Source organism: Ailuropoda melanoleuca, chromosome 16 (genome assembly GCF_002007445.2).
Source record: "Ailuropoda melanoleuca isolate Jingjing chromosome 16, ASM200744v2, whole genome shotgun sequence".
NCBI classification, from domain to species: domain Eukaryota; kingdom Metazoa; phylum Chordata; class Mammalia; order Carnivora; family Ursidae; genus Ailuropoda; species Ailuropoda melanoleuca.
Window position 1 is genome coordinate 66,369,669 of NC_048233.1, and position 15,317 is coordinate 66,384,985.

The 15,317-nt window shown below is 54.0% G+C and overlaps 1 long non-coding RNA gene across 3 annotated transcripts; it reads right to left on the reverse strand.

The window, feature by feature from the left end:
* Positions 1–526: 526 nt before the first annotated feature.
* On the reverse strand, positions 527–13,371 carry LOC117796681. Of its 3 annotated transcripts, XR_004621285.1 has the most exons (4): positions 13,013–13,371; positions 12,255–12,417; positions 1,099–1,197; positions 527–831 (listed from the first exon to the last, which is right to left on the reverse strand). It is a non-coding gene; the product is annotated as an uncharacterized LOC117796681 (long non-coding RNA). The 3 variants fall into 3 exon arrangements; XR_004621287.1 differs by lacking the exons at positions 527–831; positions 1,099–1,197 and adding an exon at positions 7,828–8,849 and having other exon boundaries at positions 13,013–13,366; XR_004621286.1 differs by lacking the exons at positions 527–831; positions 1,099–1,197 and adding an exon at positions 9,862–10,243 and having other exon boundaries at positions 13,013–13,366.
* Positions 13,372–15,317: the final 1,946 nt, after the last annotated feature.

A 15,317-nucleotide genomic window follows, 5' to 3' on the forward strand; every position in this document is an offset into this window, starting at 1 on the left:
AACTGGTAACAGATTGAGATGGGAGGGAGAAATGAACTTCTGGGGATTAAGCCACTGAAATTTCTGGTCACTGCTGTATAATCTAGTGTCCCCTAACTAGCCAAATGGGAGAGCCATGGCTGTCTGCTGAGAAGTTCTGGGAATATTAGTGAGTCCTGAAATATTCAAGTGTTAAAACGGCTGAAGGTTCTATTCTAGACCTACTGAGCCAAAATAGGGAAAGGTCCTGGGAGTCTATTTTTAATAAGGTGGCCCTGAGGACTGGCCAGTTTGGGGAGCCTGGCACTGTGGTCTGCTCAACATCCCCCAGCAGACCTCCCATCACAGAAGCATCATTAGGTGTCCATCTAGAAGACAAGTTTTGGGGAGGAGAGGGGTGTGCCTGAGAAAAATCCTGCCTCCTCCTCCTTCTAGCTGTAAACTTTGGGCAATTAAAGTATCTACTTCATAGAGTTGTTGGGATGATTCAATGAGTATTAGTTATTTCTTGCTGTATAACAAATTATCCCAAAACTTAGTGGCACAAGACAACCATTTATTACCTGTCACAGTTTCCATGAGTCAAGAATTCAGGGGTTTTTTCACTGGGCAATCCCAGCCCAAGATCCCTCCTGAGGGCACAGTTGGATGTGGGCTGGCACTGCGAAATCGGGAGCTTGAGTGGGGCTGGGGGGTCCATTACCAAGATGGCTCACTCAGGCAGCCATAGGCCAGACGCCTCAGCTCCTTTCCAAATAGTGATCCGGGACACCAAAGAGGAAGATGCGGTTCCTTCACACGCTGTCACTTCCGTCATATAACTTCCTGGTCACACAGGTCAGCCCTGATTTACTGTGGGAGGGGACGAAACAAGGGTAAGAATATCAGAAGTGAGGATCACTGGGGGCCATCTGTAAGACAAACAGCATAAGCATTTCAATTAATATCTGAAGGCTCCAAATGATGCCTGCTGTGTGAGTAGTGGGCAATAAACATCATCTGTTTTTTATTACTAACAGAATGATCAATAAGCTATAACTTGCAGCTCCGGCTCCTCTCCTGTCTTATCGTTCCTCACTCTTCCTCAACAGCCCTCCCGAGAGGAACCCAACTGCTTACCTGTCTGTGTGGCTGCTGTGCCAGGCTCAGTGCTGGGCTCTGGGCTCCTAGAGGGCACGACTCCCATCTGGGTCCCTTGGTATCCCTGGGGTAGAAGTCCTGTCACAGAGACATGGAGAGATGCTGGGAGCCACGAGAGAAGGGCTGGATGAAAACTGAATTATTATATGGGGTTGTCGCATTTAACAAGCCTTGTTCATGTTGATTTCTTGCCTGACAGCCATGCAGGGGGGCTGGTGAAGTGCCCGGAGTCTGGAATGAGATGGCCTGGAGCACATTCTAGTTCTCATTTTTATTAGCTGTGTGACTTGGGCAAGTTACTTCATTTCCCTGGATCTCCGTTTTCTCATCTGTTACAAATGAGAATAATAATAGTTCTTCCTTCACAAGGTGGTTGTGTGATTCCAAGCGCTCAGAACAGTGTCTGGCTGATAGTAGGTGCTCAAAATTACGAGCTGTTATTCTTTCTTCTCAAATCCTCCAGGGATGTCAAGGATGAGACAAAGAGACAAGGAAATCAAGAGATGGGTGACCAGCTCAGACCCCCATCCCTGACTCTTCAACAATTCCAAGGCAAAGCTGGTGTTCAAATGTCACTTTCCTCCTGGGACTTTGCCCTAGACTCTCTAGCTCCGTTGAGAGTGCTGGTCACCCAGGGGCAAGCTTGCCTGGGCGTGTGTCCACGATGCCATGAGCCACCAGGCCAGGGCTGGGCACTCTCAGAGACGCCTGGCACGCTCTTGGCCAACTTCTTCCGTGGCTTGCCCCTGGTAGTATTACCCCTCCCTCCACGTTCTCTGTCTTTGTCTCTCTTCCCTCGTTCCTTTTGTTCATTTCCCACAAGCTCAGGGGTTCCCCGGTGGACCTTGCCTCCCTTTGATGGGGGAGCGGCAAGCAGGCAGGGCTGGGGCTGGGGGCGGGCGGCATGGGAGGAAGGAGTGAGGCTGGCAGGTGGAGGAAATCAAAAGACTCCACATCAAAGGAGAGAGGGGGCGATCAGCTGAAGGATTCTCTATCCTCTGAGACGGGATCCGCGCTCTAATTTGTGAATTTTAGTGAAGTTTCAGAAACCAAAGTAAGGGGCTGCCTGACCTCCTGCCTAATAAAGGTGTTTGTTGAAAGTCTCCAGGGACGTGACCAAGACACAGCTTTTGTGGAGCTCTATGGAGAAGGGAGTACAAGTTCTAGAAGGTGGGGACACCACCGTGAACTCAACACACAAGCTTCCTACTGTCCCGGAGCGTGTCTTCCATGGGGAGGAGACAGACGGCTGCACACCCGATCTTGCCAGTGAGCTGCCCCAGGACGAGGAGGCTGAGTGGGGCTGAGCTCTGTGAGCAGGTCGTGCGGATCTGTGGGAGAGCATTCCCGAGCGGGATGAACTGGTGCGAAGGGGGAACACCTCTCATCAGGACTCCTCAAGTTCCCTGGCAGGTCTCCCTCCTTCTGCTCCTGCCCCCTGAAGGCCACACCTTTCCTGGTAGCCACGTGATCCTGTTAAACCCATTAGGGGCCATCACTCCTGCACTTAAGCTGGCCGCAGGGCTCTCCCCAACACCCCCTCGTCCCAGCCTCCCGCCTGTCCCCCTCTCTGCTTGAGGAGTCCTGATGAAAGATGCTCTTATTCCAACTTAGTGTGGACGGTGGAACTGAGGGAGCGGGCAAGTGGAGCCGTATTGTGACCTCGGGACCCAGAGGCATTGCTGACCCTGCGTGAAAGGGGGGGGCATGGAAATGGACAAGTCAGATTTTGAGGTTTGGGGCTTGAGATCAGGGAACTGTCCATCCACACACAGCCTGTGTCCAGGATGTTCTCTGCCTTGCAAGCTAAGCGGGCAGTTGGAGCCCCAGAACTAGAGACAAGAGCCCCTGCTTACAGCTCCGGAGGCCAGATCGCAGAGGCCCCTCACTCAATGATGGTGCAAGGTGGAGCTCTGGGGAGAGAGGGCTGGCGGCAGCCAGTCCTGCCCTGTCCAGGACAGAAAAGGCTTTGGGGAGGGTCCCTGCTTCCAGCCCATCCCCAACACGAGCAGTCTCCTCCATCCTGGGACTCAGCGGACAGCAGGTTTGGGCAGCTGGTGGCTGGCCTTTCTGGCTGGTACTCCTCTCATGAGAGCAGAGCTTGGAAGTGAGAAGCTTTGGGAGGACGGGAAAAAGGACGTTGGATCAAGCCAGGATCCAGTGTGTCAGGGGAACTGGAGTTTTGCGACGTTGTAGCCCTGGGCCCTGGCAGCCCCAGCCCAGGGTGTGGTTACCCACGCGGCTTCAGCTTCTGCTCTGGATGGAGCACTGAGATGCCCTGCAGAGCCCAGTGACTGGCAGCCACGTCCAGAGGGGACAGGAGGCTGGAGCAAGTCTGAAGGAAGTGCCAGTGACCTGGGGATCACCCCCTTCGCAGATCTGCCTCCTGCAGGTGTAGGGGGGTGGGGGGTGCCCAAGACCCCATGAAGGTGCTGGGTAGACAGGGCACCACTGTACTGGCTGGCGGAGAGGTGAGGAAGGGAAGGAGAAGGGGCCGCAGGTCTGACGCTGAGACCACCAGAGACTTGGTTCTCCCTGGGGCAACGGTCTCCCGACAACCCTCCCCTCCCAGACAGAAGTCTGTTCACTCACGCACTCGATAGTCTTTGAGACACCAACATTATAGCCAGGAGGGGAAAATGAGGAAAGGAGGAAAAGAAGGGGGAGTGGGAAGGCGGTGGATAAAGGGAAAGGGCTACAGACTGAACGTTTGAGTCCCCCAAATTCCTACCTTGAGAATGAAGGCCCAGGGTGACGGCATTGGGGGGGGGGGTCTGTATGCTGCTCAGTTCATGGAGGTGAGGCCCCGTGAATGGGATCAGGGCCCTCGTAGAAGAGCCTCCTTGCACCTCGTGGGGACATAGTGAGAGGACAGTCACCTGCGAGCCAGGAGGCAGACCCTCCGGGGACACGGAAGCGGCAGGTGTCTTGATCTCGGACGCCGGGCTGCCAGGGCTGTGAGAGACACATCCCCACGGTTACAGGCCAGCCAGTCTGCGGTGCAGGGCTGGCCCCCTGGGCCGGTGTCCCTACTGCAGCAGGGCGGTAACAACCTAGCTGTCCGCCTGGACCACAGGACCCCGTGTGCTCTTAGAGACACGCAAAGCAGCACAGAGTGATACTGATAGAAAGGGGCTCGGGATAGGTGATCAAGCGAATATAAAAGCGGGGTGTATCGAGCATGCCATCTTTTGATTAAATTTTGACCAAACTTTCCGTAAAGGGCCAGAGAGTAAGTGTTTTAGGCTTCACAAACCACAGGCCACCTCTGTCGCATATTTTGGGGGGTTTTTTGTTTTCTTTTGGGGGGGTTGTTTGTTGTTGTTGTTTGGTTTGGTTTTCTTATAATCTTTAAAAATGTGAAAACCGTAATTCCTTCTCAGGCTGAACAACAACATAATGTGAGCCAGGCTTGGCCTCGGTGGGGAGCTCAGCTGAAGTATGCTGACCCCTGGATTAAGGGGCAGGATGTCTGCACAGGCAAAATCTATCTCTAGAAGGATTCGCAAGAAACCGATACTATCCATGCCTGTGGGAGGAGACCTGGGAACTGGAGTGTGGGAGCGAGTTTTCATTGTGCATACTTTTGTTTCTTTTGATAAATTTTATTTTATTTTTTTTTTTAAGATTTTATTTATTTATTTATTTGACAGAGATAGAGACAGCCAGCGAGAGAGGGAAACACAAGCAGGGGGAGTGGGAGAGGAAGAAGCAGGCTCATAGTGGAGGAGCCTGATGTGGGGCTCGATCCCACAACGCCGGGATCACGCCCTGAGCCGAAGGCAGACGCTTAACCGCTGTGCCACCCAGGCGCCCCTCTTTTGATAAATTTTAATTTAATTTAATTTTATTTTATTTTAAGGGAGAGAGAGCATGGAGGAGGGGCAGAGGAAGAGGGAGAGAGAATCTTAAGCAGGCTGCACGCCAAACACAGAGCCCAATGCTGGGCTCCATGTCACGACCCTGAGATCATGACCTGAGCTGAAATCAAGAGTCGGACGCTTAACCAACTGAGCCACCCAGCCACCCCTCCTTTTGATTTTTTTTTTGGGGGGGGGATTTATTTATTTATTTTAGAGAGAGAGAGAGGGAGAGAGAGAGAGCAGGTGCAGCGGGAAGGGGCGGAGGGAGGAAGAGGGAAATTCCAAGCAGACTCCTAGCTGAGCACAGAGCCCAATGCGGGGCTCCATCTCAAGACTCTGAGATCATGACCTGAGCCGAAACCAAGAGTCGGTCACCCAACCAACTACGCCACCCAGGCGCCCCTCCTTTTGATATTTTTGATCATATGATATATTACCAATTTAAGATAAAATAAAATAAAATGAACCTTGATGTTAAAATGCAACTGTTGTGTTCACCACGGTCCCAAAAGGCCAAGCACAAAACAGTCAATGCTGAGTGCCGCTGTATTCCATGCTGAGACTGGGTTTGCAAAGAAGGAGCTGCAAATGTTTTGAGGACTCAAAGCTCAAAATATAGAGTCTAAAAGAGTTGGAGGGATTGTGTCTGGGAAGGTAGGAAATGGAGATGATATTTGGAGAGAGTGGTTGGCAGGCTAAGGGAAGGATGGGGTGTGCCTCTATCCCCCTCTCCCAAGCCCAGCAAGAGATGCTTCAAGAAGGCCATGCTGCCTTGACCCTGAGGGCCCAGAGTCTGAGTCAGAGGCAGGTGTGGGAAGGCCTAGGTATGGGTGAGGGTGGCCGGGAGAGGAGGCTGCACAGAGGACACTGAAGCTCTGAGTCTGTTGGGGCCGAGGATGTACGAAGCTCCCCTCCGCGTCTCATGGGGCTGAGGGAGGGAGAGCCAGCTGGATCAGCTACCTGGAGGCTGATGGGCCGTCAAGGAGTGAGGCAGGACAGCCAGGGCTGGCAGGAGTCCTGAGTGGCTGCTGAAGGAGACGGACACCTGCTCAGATGGAGGCTTCTGGGAAACGCAAAAAGCACCCCGAATTCAAGCACCAGCTACCACTCTTGTCCCAGAGCCAGAGAGCAGCCCACAGAGCCAGCAACGTCTCCCGGCCCTTCCCACCCTCCTGCCGGCTCCGGCCTCACCCTCAGCTGCCTGGAATCCCACGGACCCCCTTCTGGGACAGCGCCCAGTGGTAGGGGTCCCCCGTCCCACCTCCAGCTTTCTCCTGTGTTTCCATCCTCTCTGCCCACTGGCTCCTCCTGTCACAAGGTCTCTCTGTCTGCAGATCCATCTTTGGGGCTTCTTTCTCAGCAGGAGGCAGCCTGGAGCTCACAGCTTCTGATCCCCCGCACTCCCGGGGGTGTCCTCTCCTGGTTGGTGACTGCTCTTCTGCTGGGGATGATGCTTCTCCACACTAACTTCCGGTGAACCCCATGTTTTCCAGAAACAGGACACCACTTGCCTTGGGACCAGAAGGTACTTAGCTCCGTGACCTCCAGCAGATAATGGCCCTCTCCAAGTGTCCGGCTCCGGATCTGGGGAAGACCCAGGGCACAGGCCTGCCGGAGGTGGTCTGTGACAACGGCTGATGCCCAGGGGGAGAGTGGAGACACTCCACCCTCTTGGTAGATGGATCTCAGGGGGTTGATCAGAAACACAAATCAGTTTCTGGCCTCGCTGTGGAGACGCTCCTGCTGCTTGGAAGGACTGTGGTTGGTGGAAAGTCACATAAGATACCCTCAGCTCCTTCTGGAAACTTCCCTCCCTCCCTACACCCCACCCCCCACCCCGTGGAGGCTGGATTTAAAGCTGTGCCCAGGGCCGTTCCCCAGAGCCGCACACCAGGGCCTGTAGGTAGGCTTCCTAGAGGGGCTGACCCCCAGACTCAGGAATATCTCCTGCACCCCCGGCCACCGCCTGGTGCCGGGCTGGGCGCAGCGGAGGAGAAACCCCAGCACAGAGCCACTCTGCGAGGAGCCGGCCAAGATGGGTTTGAGCTGCCAGATGACTGTCTCCACCTTCGGAGCGGAACAGAAACTGGGCCACCGGGACAGCTTCACCTGGGGACGTGGGGATGGTGTGGGCAGAGAGCCCCCTCCCCTGCCATCTACCTAGAGAGGCTTCTCGTTCAGAGCGACCCCGCCTCTGAGGGCTTCCTGTGGTCCTGCTGCTCCTCAGTCCTGACCTGAATGGGTTGGGCTCTCTGGCCCCCAAGACACATGCTTTTGCTCTTCTCTGAGGACACATGATGGGCCAAGTACAGGGCTAAGCTCTGGGGCAGGGGCAGGGGCTAGATCAGGCTCAGTTCCTGCTCTCAGATCCACTCGTTGCAAGGACTTGCTCTTTTAAGAATTCGGTTGCAGCCCGGCCTGAGTGGGCAGTGGGGAGTCCCAGCCCCCTGCCACCTACCGCGGGGAGAGGTGCCCCCTCTGATTTCCAGTTGCTCCCTTGGCTTCTTGGTCCAGAGTTTAATCCTTGTTATGGTTTAAAAAAAAAAATAGACATCACAGAAGTGAAGCCCTGCCCAGGATCGTGAAGAAGGTCATCTGTCCCTCATCATGAAGGTCCCATGTCCCCTCCCCCACTTTTTTTTTTAAACCTTCCTGCCCCGTGCTCGTGTTTGCATCATGGCCCCTGTTCTGACTTAACCCTTCTGACTTGATTGAGTCCCCATCGGCTGGCAGGGAAGCCAGAAAAGGCAAGTCAAGCAGGTGGTGAAGGAGCTGCAATGGGGCCCTGGGGAGTTTGGGGAAGCGATGACAGACTAAAGCAGGGCCGTGACATGTGAATCTGGCATTTGTTTATTACGTTCAGTTAACAAATATTAACTGAGCACGCACCCCGCGCAGGCCTGTGGCGGGCCCTGGGGATATCACGTTGAACAAGACAGATGAGCTTCTCATGTACCTGATGGTACATTCTAGTGGGGAGACAGACAATGACAGGCTAAATAAGTATACAAATCAATTCGTTAAATTAATAAGACTTTATATTGGGGATCAGGAAGGAAAGAAACAGGATTCTGGGATGGAGATTAAAAGGAGGAATCCTCTTTAGAGAGAATAGCCCAGGAAAGTCTCTCTAGGGAAGTGACCTTCTAGTTGAGCCCCGAAAGATGAGAAGGAGCTGGTCTCATGAAAACCAGCAGAAGGAGTGTTCCAAGAGGGGTTGGGGAAGCAGCAAGTGCAAAGACCCTACAGCAGGAAGAGTTTAGAAGACTCCTGGAACCGATGGGAGGTTAGTGCAATGAGGGAAGTGGCAAGATCCAGAGCAGAGGCTGACAGACGTCCTCATGGGCAATGACTTCTGCCAAGTGACCATGCCATGAACTAAGTTGGTGCAGAGATGAAAAGAAATGGATCAGGGTGAATATATTTGGAGATAGAGGGAAGGGGATGAGAATGCGTGTGGGTAGCATTAGGGGAAGGGAGGAGGCAGTGACGTCTCCCACATTTCTGGTCGGAACTGTTATTTGCTGAGATGGAGAAGCCTGGGTAAAGGGGGATTGGGTTCAGAGGATGAAACAAGGTCAAATGTACTTTCTAGAAAGCACTGAGGAGGCTGGATTAGGGGAAGACAGGCCCAGGGCAAGGGAGCCGAGTTAGGGGCCCATCCAGTGTTCCAGGTGACAGATGATGAGGAGGGCCATGCACGACCAGGATGGTGGGGACGGTGCGGACGGTGGGCCACCTCACGTCCCTGCTAAACAAGCAAAATCTTCCTGCTTGTTCAAATGCTGTGGATTCTGTCCGTGAGGCAGCTGAGCAAGCCAACCAGAGGGAGGAGTTCTTTCTGGAGAACACTGAAGTGAAGCCACCCTATGGGCAAGGAGGAGGCAGGGGACGCAGAGAATGGGGTCACGGGGGGACAGGGCACCGGCCACGCACCATCCGCGCCAGGGAGAAGGCTGCCCTGGGAAACAGGAGGGCAGGCACCCAGGCTCAGGAGCCTGGCTGACCATGGGGGCAGATGCAGGGCGACCCTTTCCTGCCAGAGTGACCTCCCCGCGAGGTTTCAGACAGAGCATCAGATAGGCCACGGGCCGACCAGGCTCTGGGATTTCCACCCTCTGTGCCACCATTTCATCCCCCTGGACAAGCGCTCTTCTTGGCCTCGCTGTCTTGTAGCGCTGGCCCTTCCAGCCTCGGAGATTAGCAGACGGTTAGGCACGGGGGCTGGCCTGGCAGCGGTGGGGGGGAAGGAGGGGTGTCCTCTTGCAGGCGAAAGTCTGTGGCTGGCAGACCCTGAATGTGGCTAGTAGACCCTGGGCCCCGTCAGGATTCTCACTCACTCCTTCATTCGTGCCCGCATCCCTCCGACAGATGCGGGCTCAACACCTGCAGGGGCAGCCGGCGCCCGGTACTGGGGACAAGACGGTGAGCACGAACCCCGCTCTGTCCTCCAGAAGAGGCAGGTGGAGGACGGGCCCTGCCTGCTGCCAACCCCTTCCTTCTTTCTGTGGCCTGTCCCCACTTCCATTCTCGGTGCTCAGACCCGTCCAGCCCTCACACAGGGCCTGCTCCCTCCAGCCCCCAGAACTCACGCTGTCCATCCGGGTTAAGCCCTTTCCTTTAATCTTGTTTCCTGAGACTAACACAGGGGGCAGAAATCGGTTGTAAAGAATGCTGAGCCGCGCCTGGGGGGATCGGTTGGTGAAGCGTCTGCTTTTGGCTCAGATCATGATCTCAGGGTCCTGGGATCGAGTTCTGCCTCAGGCTCATTGCTTAGCGGGGAGACTTCTCCCTCTTCTCCTCCCCCCTGCTTGTGCGCGCGCTCTCTCTCTGTCTCAAATAAATACATAAAACCTTTAAAAAAGATAATAATCCTGAATGACATTTTTCTGAGTTTGGCTTTTATTCTGAGAGCGTTTGAAAAGCCATGTAAGTATTTTAGGCAAAGGGATGGCGTTCAATTTCTATATAGAAAACACCTGCAGAGAGGGGGCAGGACGGGAGGGAAGGAGAGAGGGTGGCAGGGCTGGAGGCAGGGAGAGCAGCGAAGGGGCCTTCGGAACAATCCTGATGAGAGAGGACAAGGGCTCCTGGCCAGCCCCGCCCTGCGCCTCCCACCCAGCGCACTGGCGGAGAAGAGGGATGAGTCTCGTCGCCCTGCGTCTCCCCACAGAGGCATCCGCGCCTTTGAAGTTTAACCAACATGGATCGGGCACCTTCCACTTCTCAGACGCCTTCATGGATAATTAATCCCCTCCAAGCTGTGTTGTCAGGAAAAATTAAACTTCATCTCCCTTTCTTAGAGATGAAGAAACTGAGACTTGGCTTCAAGCCGCCCTGAATTTGAGTCTTCACTCCGCTGCGGGCCCAAGGTGTGTAGCTAGAAAGTTCCAGGACGCAAGGCCCCCGGGCCAGGGGCTACACCTGTGCGGTTGCCGCTAGCAAGACCTGAGAGTCGTATCTAACAGGCCCCCATGGTGGGATTTCTGGCATCCACCCGCCAGCATAGGAGCAAGGGAGAGACAGTAGGTGTGAACGGGCTTCCTGGGTGGCTACGCACAGCCCCGTGTTCCTTCTCTCTTTTGTGGCCCTAGGCCCCACAGGGAGAGTTCTCTAGGGGAGGGGGCCTGGGCCTGGACGCTTCCTTTGCGGGAAGTTTCTCCCCTTTCCAGGGTCCTGGGAGAGGCGCCCACTACCCCACCTTCCCCACTCTTTGTTTGCGAGGTGAGGCCAGGGAGAGAGGATAAGGAGGGCAACCACGCCATCTGCTGGCCGTCCTAGGAAGTGCCAGCCACGCCCAGCTGAGCGGGAGGTGGGAGCTTCCCTTCCGCTGGGGCCTTTGGGGTAAGAGGAGTCTTGGGTCCCCGAAGTGGGCGTGACAAGGGACAAGGGACCTCTTCTGTGGAAGTAACCCTGGGGACGGAATCCCATTTCAGCTGGTGGCAGGAAGCTCTCAGGGCCATTATCTGTGCATTCAGGAGATGGGGACACAATGGTGAACAGTGTGTGTGGCAGGGGAAATACAAAGACAATTACAATCTGGTAAGAGGAATGATGGGGAAAAATACAGGCAAGAGAAGACAGACCAGTTGAGTTGACTCCCTAGGCCCCTGTTAGGTGCTGTTCCTGAATCCAGGACAAAGAGGAGTTAAACGGGGGTTAAGGGAAGACAGTCCGCTGCTGTCCCTGCTCAGGCCCAGGGCTCGCTGCTCCTTTCCTGTCCCTGCAGCAGTTGGACAGAACTCAGCACCCTTGCTCTGCTGGCCCCTTCGAGATGCTGGTCCCCGAAAACAGTGGTAGGAGCTCAGAGGGCCGATGGCTGCTCCTTGCCAGCAGATTTCCCCTACCCTCATCCCAGGGCTATCCCTTCCCCCAAATGAGGGTGCTTGGGAGACTGCCCTGAGCGGGCCCCTGCAAGGCCAGACCCGAAGTCAACCAGGGCTGGAAAGCATGGCGGAAGATGGGAGAATGATCCTAGTTGGTGAATTAGGGCCCGGCCACCACGGTCCTTCTGCAGGTAAAGGAACTGATCTGAAGTAAAAGGGAGCACTGCCGAGATAGACTGAGGAAGAGCAGCTGGAGTTGGCATGAATTCCATCCGCCTGCCATTCGAGTCAATTGGGTAGAATTCAAACATCATTTACTAATACAGGTCAAATCCTGTGGGTTTGTGGAAGACAGTGGGACACGAATGAGCACTGATCGGAGGTCTGCGTGCTGGGCACTGTGCGAGCTACGATGGGTCCCAAGGCAAAGAGACACGGTTCGTCCTCAGGACGCACCCTCCGCCTCCACCAGCAGCCCCCCTGCACACCCACAGAGCCCTTCTGTTCTCATCTCTTCCTCCACGAAACCTGCTCCCGGAAAGCAACTGATGCACGGAGCCACACCGAGCAACCTAGCGGCTGCCGTGCGTGTATGAGAAATAAACTGAGGGCTTCAGAGGGGAGGGGGGTGGGGGAATGGCATAGTCTGGTGATGGGTATTAAGGAGGGCACGTATTGCATGGTGCACTGGGTGTTATACACAACTAATGAATCATCGAACTTTACATCAGAAACCAGGGATGTACTGTATGGTGGCTAACATAATATAATAAAAAAAAAAAAAAAAAAAAAAAAAAAAAAGAACCGTGCCTGCGGTTGTCTCTCACTGTCCTTTCTCTCCTTCCTGCTTTTAGTAATGAGTCCCACCCACCACTTCCGCCACCCCCACCCCCAGCTCTGGACAGACACACAACGGTCCAGCCAGAGGCTGCGCTTCCCAGCCTACCTGGCAGCTGCATGAGGCCACGTGATTGTGACCAGCGACACGGGAGTGGAAATATGTGGTAACAGGTACACCGTCCTCTTCCTCTTGCCCTTTTCCTGGGGGCTGGGAGGCAGCATGGGGTGTAGTGGCGAGCAGGCTTTGCACACGGGATGAGGACCAGGACCTGATGATGGGTGAAGCAACAAGACGGCGGGGTGGGGGGGACCCCTATCTCTGGAGTAGAACTGTCCTACCTCCTCGAACCTCTACCAGCCCGACTTTCACATGCAAGAGAGAAACTCAGTTCTTTCATCCACGGAAACTGAGCTTTTGCTGAAGCAACCTCAAATCCCCATCTGAATACAGTGCCACTCATTCCCAGAAGCTAGATAAACCAAAGGAAGGCCTTGAGGAGGAACCTTCTCAGAGGCCCCAAAACCCTCAGCATAGGCCATCTCCTGAGCCAGCGTGTTTCTAACACTGGCCCCAGTGCCTTCTGATATCCCCGAGCATCTCTCAATTTGTTGATCATTCCACTTGCTGGGACGGTGTCATATTTCATTGTGTGGCATGTGTCTAAGGTCGGATGGCTAGTGCAACGGTGATACCAATAGCCAAGAAAGTCCCGTTCTTCAGTCAACGGGTCCGCTTCATAGTTTACTGCAAATCTGTGAGACGCCTCGCCTAAGGAGCTTATCTCCACTTACCAGCGCGTGAAAGCCCAGCAGCATCTTTGCCAAGAGCCCGGGGTTAATAGAAACTCAGATGCTCAGACTTACCTGTAAGAGCTCTTGACACTTCCTCAAGCTAAGACTGCTTCTCTCTCCTTGGAGATTAGGGTCCTTTGGCACAAACCAGGGAATACTATTAAGAAATCTTGTTTTTTTTTTCCTTTCTCAGAGTAGTTGTAAAAAGGACAATTAAGCCACTGAACTGTGAGCACTAAAGAAACAGGAAGTTGGACAAAAGGCCACATCACGCAGGTCAGAGGATATTAAGTAATGATTAGCATTGGGAAGTTGGCAGTTACCGGTTCAAAATCGTTCTTGTAAATGTTCAACCACTGGAAAGCCTTCAAAATGCCAGGTAGCCAGTGGTTTCTAGATGAAATTGTTTTAAAGGAATAAAAACTCTCTTTCACTGCCGATAGCATCTGAGCTCACTGAGCGAAATAATGAAGAGCCCTCTACCCCACACTGGACCCGCTTCCTCGAAATTCCTAACTACCAGACCACAGAGCGTGACAAATCACCGCTGGACACGGTGCCCCCTCCGCGTGTTTAGAGAACGGGCTCGTGTGGGAAAGACCCAAACATCTGGTCCTCATGTCAGTGTCTTTGGATCCGAAAATCACCAGAAGGGGAGGCAAAGGGCTTGAAGTCCTAAGGCAGGCCCGGAGTGACAGAGAGCGGAAAGTCGCCCGACTATGGGGAGGTTCAGCCGTCTGCGAAGAATCCAAGTGTTCTTTTCCCAAAGTGGAGGCAGGGATAGAGACACTCCCGACCTTGAGGTTCAAAGACCCAGATCCAAGTTCTAACTCAACCCTGGGCCCCACAAGGTGACTTCGGAGTCGAATGCACAACGGACTACCTGACGCGGAGATGCTCCCCCGACCCCCGCAGGTTAAGGTGACGAGGCGAGAAGACATTTGGGGGATGTTTCCAGTGCCGCACAGGCGATGAGGACCGTCGTGAGAAAAGACGCGGACGTGGCGTGCGCATGCTCTTCCTCGCCGTGTGTCGTTTGCAAGTGCGAATCAGCCACAGCAGAAGAGACAGCTTCTGGTTCAGGTGGTGGTGGACAGTAGTCATCAGAGCTGGTCACAAAGGTCCCACTTCCCTTCCTTCCTGGTGTGCCGTAGGATTGAAGCTCTCTGCCCTCTTCAGCTAGGTGTGACTGTGTGACTTGCTTGTCACTTCTGGGCAGAAGCTTTAAGAGCAAGCATGCCACCTGCCACGTTCCCTCAGCCCACCGCAGTGATCATGGAGGCATGCGCCGGGACAAAGTTTCTATTGTTCTGAGTGACGACGGTGAGGAGAACACTTACTCCCTGTCCCCACTCTCTTTTGGTTGGGAGGAAACATAAACGTCTGTGAAGCGAAAAGCCACTGCAACCTTGGGATTGTGTGATTTCTGCATAACCTCACACTGACCACACTTTATCTTCTGTATTCTTGATGCTCTGGCATTTGGGACCTTGATCCTGGAGACGCTCCTTCGTGGGGCTGATCCCTAACTCCCCTGAGAACGTGGCTTGAATACAGAAATCAATCTACAGCCACACCCCAAATGTCTTTTATCAAACTCTCACACACCGAACAGTAGTCCCCCTGCCCTGAGTCACCCCAGGACCAGGTACTGCACAACTAGGGACCCCTCGTGTAGTCCAGAGCCTGCCCAAATCATTCCAACCGGCCAATCCTGAGCTTACTCAATGTACCTGTTCTGCCTTGCCCATTCCTTCCTGTGAACACCCCAATAAAGGCTCTGGGCCATGCTATCCGCTTGCCCTCCCTGCCTCCTGACCATCCCTGGTCTTTCCCCACATGACCCTGTGTGATGTGCCATGTCTGATTCTAGGGATCTGTGTGTATAAATTTCTTCCTTCCTGACCTCGTGTGTATCTTACCATTCCCAATAAAAACAAATCCCAGATACATTTTTACACTAGGAAAGACTAGGAGGAAGGCTGGGATTGGCATCAGGCACACCCGGTTTTCTGACCCTCTTGCCAGCATCTGGGTTCTGCCTTGCTCTAAGCTAGCCTCTCCCCCTGCAGATGGGCTTTCTCCATGTGGCAGGAAGAACCCAAGCATCCTGGCTTCATTGCCAGAGCCCAGAGGCACGAGATGGTTTTCCCGGCAGATTCTGGCAGAAAAAGTCATAGGGAAGGACTCAGACCGGCCCAATCTGGGTCATGTACAATCATGAGACAATCTATGGGACATGTGTGTTGATTAGCATTGAGCCATATGCTCTCCACTGTGGCCTGGTGGGTGGAAAGTGCTGAGCAACCAGGAGCATGGGCACCAATGACTGGGATCTGTCATTGCCCTTTTGTGCCTGGAGCCTGGACATCCACAC